We start from the raw sequence: 9,303 nt of genomic DNA, 5'->3' as shown, positions 1-9,303 counted from the left end.
AAAAAAATGACAAAAATCCATCAAAAAAGAGACAAAAATCCATCAAAAAAATGACAAAAATTCAGCAAAAAAGTGACAAAAATCCAGCAAAAAAAGTGACAAAAATCCAGCAAAAAAGTGACAAAAATCCATCGAATAAATTACAAAATTTCATCAAAAAAATTACAAAAATTCAGCAAAAAAGTGACAAAAATCCATCAAAAAAAGACAAAAATCCATCAAAAAAAAGACAAAAATCCATCAAAAAAAGACAAAAATCCATCAAAAAAAAGACAAAGATCCATCAGAAAAGTGACGAAAATCCCCAAATTAAAAATTAGAAAAAAAAATCTAGGAGTGATCGTGGACTCAGACCTGAACTTAAACAGAAACATCGAAGCAAAACAGCAGCTTTTTACCATCTGAAAAACATGGCTCAGATCAGAGGAATAGTGTCAAAACCCGACTTAGAGAGACTTATCCATGCATTTGTCTCCAGCAGGTTAGACGACTGTAACAGCTGCTCACTGGCCTCTCTAAACGAGCTGTCAGAGCTGCAGAACATCCAGAACGCTGCTGCTCGAGTCCTGACAAGAACCAGGAAACACGACCATATTAGTCCAGTGCTCCGGTCTCTGCACTGGCTTCCTGTCACTCAGAGAATAGACTTTAAAACAGCTCTTTTCATGTTTTTTTTTTTAAATTTAAGGTAGTGCAGACGAACAATACAAAAACAGCAGACAAGTCCACTGACGTGTAATAATAATAATCATAAAACAAATTCTATACAACAACAACAAAAAAAGGGCACAAGTTAGAAGTGCTACCTTAAACATTTACATGTGTGTGCGTGTGTGTGTGTGTGTGTGTGCGTGCCTTTATGAAATGCTAAGTGCGACTTGGACATGTTTATAGGGGAAACACAAGAGAAGGAGAGTTTGGCAACATAGAAAGGAGCAAAAAACAAAAGAAAAACAAAAAGATACTAATAATAATAATAATAATAGTAATAGTCATACAACTAAAATATAGAATAGTAAAATCAATCAAATAGAAGACATTTCTTTCCAATTATACAATGCTTATAATTTTCCAAAGTCCATCTCTGACATGTTAGAGCCGTATGAACCATCTCAGGGAGGGGCCTCCTGGTGGTTCCCAGAGTCAGGACTAAACACGGTGAGGCTGCGTTTCAGTTTCATGCAGCTAAAATCTGGAACAGTCTTCACGAGGATGTGAGACAGGCCTCGACTCTGACAATGTTCAAATCCAGGCTGAAAACAGATCTTTTTACCCGTGTACATAACTGAAAGTATTTTATCTGCACTCTCGCCTTTTACTGTAATTGATTCATTTTATGTTGATGTTTTTATTGATTCTATTTGCTCTCTTGTATTTATGCAACTGTGAAGCACTTTGAATTGCCTTGTGTATGAATTGTGCTCTACAAATAAACTTGCCTTACTGTAGGTCAGACACCGTGAGTCACAGTAACATGACGCTAAATAGTGAGATCTTTGTTTGCAGTAAAAAGGCTGAGGCCTCATGAAGTGAGGAAGAAGGAAGTCATGGAGCTTCTGCTTTAGAAACACTACACTTCTGCTGGACGTAACAATACGAGCCATCGCGATGTCGTCACATCCGTTGGCCGTGGTCGGCATTTTACATTTTCATATTTGATAAACATTTTATTAAAATCCTATGATCAGCAAAAACAATGTCCATTAACAGGGCATTGCTTCTCTTGCGCTGTAACAGATCTGTCATTTTATAAAACCGAGTTAGAGGCCTGGATGCATCAGCTGCCTGCCAAACATCCGGCGAAAATTGCGGAAGTAAACAATAACAGCGATCGCTCGTATGAAAGATTGAAATTCAAGTTTTCCTTTGTAATAAGTGTGAAAATCCTGAACTTATGTGATTAAAATATTACTTAAATATTAACGATTCTCTGACAAATGTAAAGCAAGTGATGGTACGCTAGGACATTTATTTTTTTTCTGTCCCACTCTTAAAAACTTTTGGTCACAAATTTTTATTTTGTATAGTACCATATACAAGCAAGCGATAACACCTAGCATTTTAATAGTGATACTTGGTTGTTCAGATCAAACTTTGTTATGTTCTAAGTCCCTACAACAAGCTGTCATGTTTGGCATGATCATTGCAAAGAGGGTCATTTTGAAGGAGTGGAAGGCCACCACGCCACCTAGTTATTACATATGGTTGAATGATATGATGTCTTATCTGTACCTCGAGGAGATTCGATATAATTTGTCTGGCAAACATGATAAATTTACAAAAATATGGGGATCCTTTATTGAACATATCAAACAGAAGAGGACTCAACCTGCGCACTCTAAGGACTGAAGGACAGTTGCTTTACCCTATAAGTATTTCATCTAGTGGTATGGACTGATAAGAAATATTTGCTGTACGGCACTGGCAGTGTTTGTGTTTTCTATTTTTTTAAATGAAAAAAAGTAAAAAAAGTATTGGTGGACCACGACACAGATGACCTACAGCAGATACTGTATATGAATATTTCTTCAACCGTTATAAGCATCAATTGTGTGATTAAAAAAAAAAAGTGAAATTAGTATTTTCATTTCATGTTTTATTTATTTACTAGGCAAGTGCTCAAGACAGAGCGAGTCAAAACAAGACTTAAAAATGCATATAACTGAAAGTATTTTATCTGCACTCTTGCCTCTTACTGCAATTGATTAATTCTATGTTGATGTTTTTATTGATTGTATTTGTTTTCTTGTATTTATGCAACTGTGAAGCACTTTGAATTGCCTTGTGTATGAATTGTGCTCTACAAATAAACTTGCCTTGCCATTTATTTACTACATGCTTTAGTTTCAGAATTGTCCACTTACAGCAGAAGTCTGAAGTTCCGTCTAAAGCAGAAGCTCCGTGACTTCCTTCTTCACTTCTCAGTCTGTGACTGAAGAGCAATGAGGCCTCAGGCTTTTTACTGGAAACAAAGAGCTCACTGTATTTAGCCTCATGTCACTGTCACTCATGTCTGACCTAAAGTCTCACTCTGAAGAAAGTCAACTCACATTTACCCTGAGAAGGTTGGAAGGGCGCCACCTTGTGTCCAAGTGCGTCCATATACCGGGACCGTAACTGGAGCCGTATTTGGCTCTTTAGAGTAGAAAGGGTTATGTGGTGCTAGCCCGCAGGTAGCTTTGCCCGTTAGCCTGTTAGCATTTTCTTCGTGATTCCATCAGTGCGTATTGGTGCCTCCGACCCGGTGGCAGTTGGAGTTTTCTGGCCAGAGACACCAGGGGGAGATGAAAGAGGGACACGTGTATCTCCCCCAGAGGGACTACGGAAAGGATTTATTAAGGTAAAAAAGTGACTTAGTTCTTTTTTTAAAACCACACAAAACAAATTAGATTTTTAAAAGCCCTAAATCTGGACAAGACAAAGGTAAAGTATCGAATGCAGGTGCCAAAAAGAGACTAGTTTTGATGCCTGTTGGTCCAGGGACTGCATTAAGACTGCATTATTGGTTGTTTCAGCTCAAATAAATGATACAAGTCTAAAAGCAGTGTTTTTTTCATGGAATAAATGCACATTATTGTTCTGTTTTCTGGTCCTTGACGACAAATATTTTAGTGTGGGAAAAATGTATTGTTCAAGTATAGTTAAAGTACCAGTATGGGATCTAATGAGTTGCTTTCGCTTGAGCCGATGTTTGTGTAAAAGGTATGTTTGAATGCATGAATCAGCTGCATGTGTTTGTTTGATTGATATATGAGTTAAAGGGGGGGTATTCTGCAAAATGGACTTTTTCAAGCTTTCCATCATGTTATTCTGTCATTCCCTCGTTAAAAACATGCCTGAAGTGTTGCCTTGGCACATTCACGTATTTTGGAGTCATCTGTAAAAACTCTGATGGCGGCCATTTTAGGGACAGGTTTGCCTGAGTCCTCCTAGGAACGCCCCCACCTCCTGGAGACGCAGGGCGGTGGGAAGATATTTTGGCGAGGGGGCGCTGAGAGACAAGATTTCCCCCCAAAACGCTATTTCTTTGCTTGTTTCCTATTTATTTAACCCCTTAACTCCCGCCTGAACCGAGCACATTTTCTCCAGAAAATAGCAACGAAACTGAGACGAAAACAGTGATGGAAATGTGAGAAAAAAGACAAAAAATACAAAAAATGACCAAAAAAATTGACAAAAAATACAAAAAAATACAAAAAGAAAAAAAATGACCAAAAAAAGTAACAAAAATGACAAAAAAATTGGCAAAAAAATTGGCAAAAAATTGACAAAAAATTGACAAAAAATGACCAAAAAATTGACAAAAAATGACAAAAAAAATTGACTAAAAATTGACAAAAAATGACAAAAAATGACAAAAAATGACAAAAAATTGACAAAAAATTGACTAAAAATTGACAAAAAATGACAAAAAATGACAAAAAATGACAAAAAAAAAGACAAAAAATTACAAAAAAATTGACTAAAAATTGACAAAAAATGACAAAAAATGACAAAAAATTGACAAAAAATTGAAAAAAAAATGACAAAAAATTGACAAAAAATGACAAAAAATGACAAAAAAAATTACAAAAAATTGACAAAAAATGACAAAAAAGAAGAAATGACAAAAAAAATTGACCAAAAATTATGAAAAATTATGAAAAAAAAATGACTATAAATTTACAAAAATGAGTTGAAAACCCCCCTCAAAAAAAAAGAAAAAAAATCTGATGACGTGGGGAAAAAGATCCATTTAGATGAGTTGTGTAGATCTTAGCTTTCAAATGAGGCGTTACACTGGCCTACAGGATTTGGGTAAAGCTAAACTGGAGAAAATGCTCTCGGTCTAATACCCCTCTTTAACAAAAAAAAGGATTAATTTTCAAGCTCGAGTGAGAAAATAGGAAAAAATGAGTCTAAATGAGTGAAAACCGCTCAAAACAAGATTACTATCCTCAATTCAAGTCATTTATCTTCTGTAATAACATTGGCTGCAGTGTGTCGTGAATCAGCCTCCTCCGAAAACGTAAAAACATGTGTATTGCTGTCTCTGTCCGGCCGTGTGTGATTGCTCAGTCCATTACTCGCGGGTGATAAGTGACTGTGTAATGGGGGGAGGGCACAGACGGACAGGCAGCTTCATCGCATTATCCTGAAACTGGATCCCCGCCATGGTTTTTGCGGCGCGGATCTTTCGGATGTGGGGCCCGGTGATAGGAACCCTTTTTGTTCTCGACCACATTCTCACAGGGGGGGGGGGGGGGAGCCGAATAATGCACTCCCAAATATGAAATATTAACGTGCGGCGCGGACGAGCAAAGCTGCGTTAAGGACTCGGTGTTTAGAGACGAACTGAATTAACGGCACGGGCGGCGACGCAGCGGAATGAAGAGGAATGAAAGCGGTTATTGGAGTAAAAGTGGTGCATTTCCATTTCAAATTATTGTTCATTTATATAGTGCTTTTCTACCTTTATCAGGCCCAAAGCGCTTTACAGTGAGGAACAAGGAACTCTCTCATTCACACACACAGACACTGGAGGCAAGAAGGGTGAAGAGTCTTGCCCAAGGACACAACGACAGTTTGCAGGAGCTGGGATTCGAACCCACGACCTTCCGATCATGAGACGACCCGCTCTACCACCTGCGCCGCCACCATTGACGAAAAAATGACAAAAATGTGCCAAAAAAATGTGCCAAAAATGACAACAATGTGACAAAAAAAATACAAAAATGTGATAAAAATGTGACAAAAAAATGACAAAAATGTGACAAAATTACAAAAAAATTACAAAAAAAAATTACAAAAAAAAATTACAAAAAAAAATTACAAAAAAAAATTACACAAAATGTGACAAAATGTGACAAAATGTGGCAAAAAAAAGACAAAAATGTGACAAAAAAATGACAAAAATGTGACAAAATGTATCAAAAAAATACAAAAATGTGACAAAAATCTGACAAAAATGTGATAAAAATGTGACAAAAAAATGACAAAAATGTGACAAAATTACCAAAAAAATTACAAAAAAAAATTACACAAAATGTGACAAAATGTGACAAAAATGTGACAAAAAAAAGACAAAAATGTGACAAAATGTATCAAAAAAATACAAAAAAAAATTACAAAGAAAAATTACACAAAATGTGACAAAATGTGACAAAAATGTGACAAAATGTGGCAAAAAAAAGACAAAAATGTGACAAAATGTATCAAAAAAATACAAAAATGTGACAAAAATGTGATAAAAATGTGACAAAAAAATGATAAAAATGTGACAAAATTACCAAAAAAATTACAAAAAAAAATTCCCCAAAAAAATGACACAAAATGTGACAAAATGTGACAAAAAAACAAAACAAAAATGTGATAAAAAATTGACAAAAAAGTTACAAAAATGAGTTTATACCCAACAAAAAAATGATGGAAAAAAAATCTGATGACGTGAGGAAAAAGATCCTCTCGGTTCAGGCGAGAGTTAAGAGGTTAAAAAGAGCCAGTCTTTTGAACGGCTCTTTGAAATGAACAGATCCCAAAGACTCGGCTCCAGTAAAGAGCCAAACACTTGAGAAACACTGGTCTACAATGTGTAATTTCAGCAGTCAGAAAATTGTCTACTTTATGATATACATCTCTGGATAAAAGTATAATGTGTGTATTTTATGTAAACAGCTCATTGTGAACCTTAAGGTGTGAACTGGCCTCAAATCATCCATCCATCCATTTTCTTCTCCTTTATCCGGGGCTTTATCTCCTCCAGCTGTTCTGACCCCGAGGCAACACCAGGCCAGCTCGGAGACATAGTCCCACCAGCCTGTCCTGGGTCTTCCACGAGGCCTTGTCCCACTAGGACATGCCTGGAACACCTCCAGAGGGAGACGACCAGGAGATGCAAGTCATTTCAGTTACATTAAATATGAGCAACAAAACATGAAATATGAAACTCCAATAATACTTACTGATAAAACTGCAGTGATGGGATTTACGGCTCTTTACTGGAGCCGAGTCTTTGGGGTCTGTTCATTTCAAAGAGCCGTTCAAAAGACTGGCTCTTTTTAACCTCTTAACTCCCGCCTGAACCGAGAGGATGTTTTTCCTCACGTCATCAGATTTTTTTTTCATCAATTTTTTGTTGGGCATTCAACTCCATTTGGTAACTTTTTTGTCATTTTTGTCACATTTTTTCGGCAGTTTTTTGGTCACATTTTTATCACATTTTTGTATTTTTTTTTTGTCACATTTTGTCACAGTTTTGTAATTTTTTTTGTAATTTTTAGTAATTTTTTGTAATTTTTTTTGTAATTTTTTTTGTAATTTTTTTTGTAATTTTTTTGTAATTTTTTGTAATTTTTTTGTAATTTCTTTTGCTTTGTTTTTGTCAAATTTTGTCACAGTTTTGTAATTTTTTTGTAATTTTTTGTAATTTTTTGTATTTTTTGTAATTTTTTGTAATTTTTTGTAATTTTTTGTATTTTTTGTAATTTTTTGTAATTTTTTGTAATTTTTTGTAATTTTTTGTAAAAAAAAAAATCTAATTTTTTATTTTTTTTATTTATTTTTTTTGGTCAAATTTTTATCACATTTTTGTCACATTTTTATCACATTTTTGTCACATTTTTGTATTTTTTTGTTACATTTTGTCACATTGTTGTCATTTTTTTGGCACATTTTTGTCATTTTTTCGTCAATGGTGGCGGCGCAGGTGGTCGTGGGTTCGAATCCCAGCTCCTGCAAACTATCGTCGTGTCCTTGGGCAAGACTCTTCACCCTACTTGCCTCCAGTGTCTGTGTGTGTGAGTGAGAGAGTTCCTTGTTCCTCACTGTAAAGCGCTTTGGGCCTGATAAAGGTAGAAAAGCACTGTATGAGTCAATTTGCCAAAGATAAAAGGCCTTTTTTTAAATTTAAAGAATCTAGAATAACAATGGGACTCATATCTTTGCTTTGAAAAACGTATTTGTGCCACAACTAAGAAAAAGGGGCTGCAAAATCCTTGTTAGTGCATTTAGCTTTGACTTTAGTGCAAAAGCTTTCACTTGTGTGGCTCCATTGTTTGGCTGATTTTTGTGTTCAGGGGGAGTTCTGGGTAACATTGGCTGATAAAAAGATCCGGCTCTTTTCACAATTGAGATCCAGGTCGAACCGTTTACCTTAACCTCTTAACTCCCGCCTGAACCGAGAGGATCTTTTTTTCCTCACGTCATCAGATTGTTTTTCCATCATTTTTTGTTGGGTATTCAACTCATTTTTGTAACTTTGTCATTTTTTTGGTCACATTTTTGTCATTTTTTCATCCATTTTTTGTCACATTTTTGTAATTTTTTGGCCATTTTTTAGTAATTTTGTTGTCAATTTTTTCTAATTTTTTGGTAGAATTTTTATCACATTTTTGTATTTTTTTTTTGTCATTTTTTGTCATTTTTTCGTTAATTTTTGTCATATTTTTTGTCACATTTTGTCACATTTTTGTAATTTTTTTTGTCACATTTGTCATTTTTTCATCAATTTTTCATCACTTTTTTGTCCATTTTTTTGTCACTTTTTCGGCAAATTATTCTCATTTTTTTTGTCAAATTCTTATCACTTTTTCTTTTATTTTTTGTAATTTTTTTGTCAATTTTTTGTCACTTTTTTGACATTTTTTTTTTAAATTTTTTGTAAATTTTTGTCACTTTTTCTTCCATTTTTTCTCAGTTTTTTGTCAATTTTTTCTCACTTTTTTGTCAATTTTTTCTCACCTTTTTCACATTTTCATCATTGTTTTCGTCTCAGTTTTGTCGCTATTTTCACTGCTTTTTCCCAGAAGCTTTTGGATTGGGGTAAAGCCAAACTGGAGAAAATGTGCTCGGTTCCGGTGGGAGTTAAGGGGTTAAAGAGCCGTTCAAAAGAGCCGCTCGGTCATGATGATCTTCACATCACTAAAGAGGGAACAAACTACACACACTTTATTCGACATGAAGCTTTTGCAACTTTAAAATGTACTCACGGAAACTTTTTTTTTTTACTCAAGAAAGAGTAAAGATACTTCATTATAACATTAGCTAAGTAAAAAGTAGCAAAAAGTTCTCAACACAAAATACTTCTCACGTAAAGCACAGATCCTCAAATTATCCATGGAAAGCTGACAATATGGCGCTGACTGTCCTGCGTTACCGTGGCGATCAGCTGCAGTATACGTCAGTTTTATTGAACCGATTACAGTAATATTTCACCAGTATATTATTAGTGTATGCGTTTATTTGCCTGAACGAAGGCACTTTTGTTCCGTTGGGCCTGACGACGGAGAAGCTTTGATATATTTCTGCTTAACTCAGTGGACACTC

Source organism: Gobius niger, assembly GCF_951799975.1.
Source record: "Gobius niger genome assembly, chromosome: 3".
Taxonomy (NCBI): Eukaryota; Metazoa; Chordata; class Actinopteri; order Gobiiformes; family Gobiidae; genus Gobius; species Gobius niger.
The sequence above is the reverse complement of the archived record's forward strand: the minus strand, read 5'-3'. Positions refer to the sequence as shown.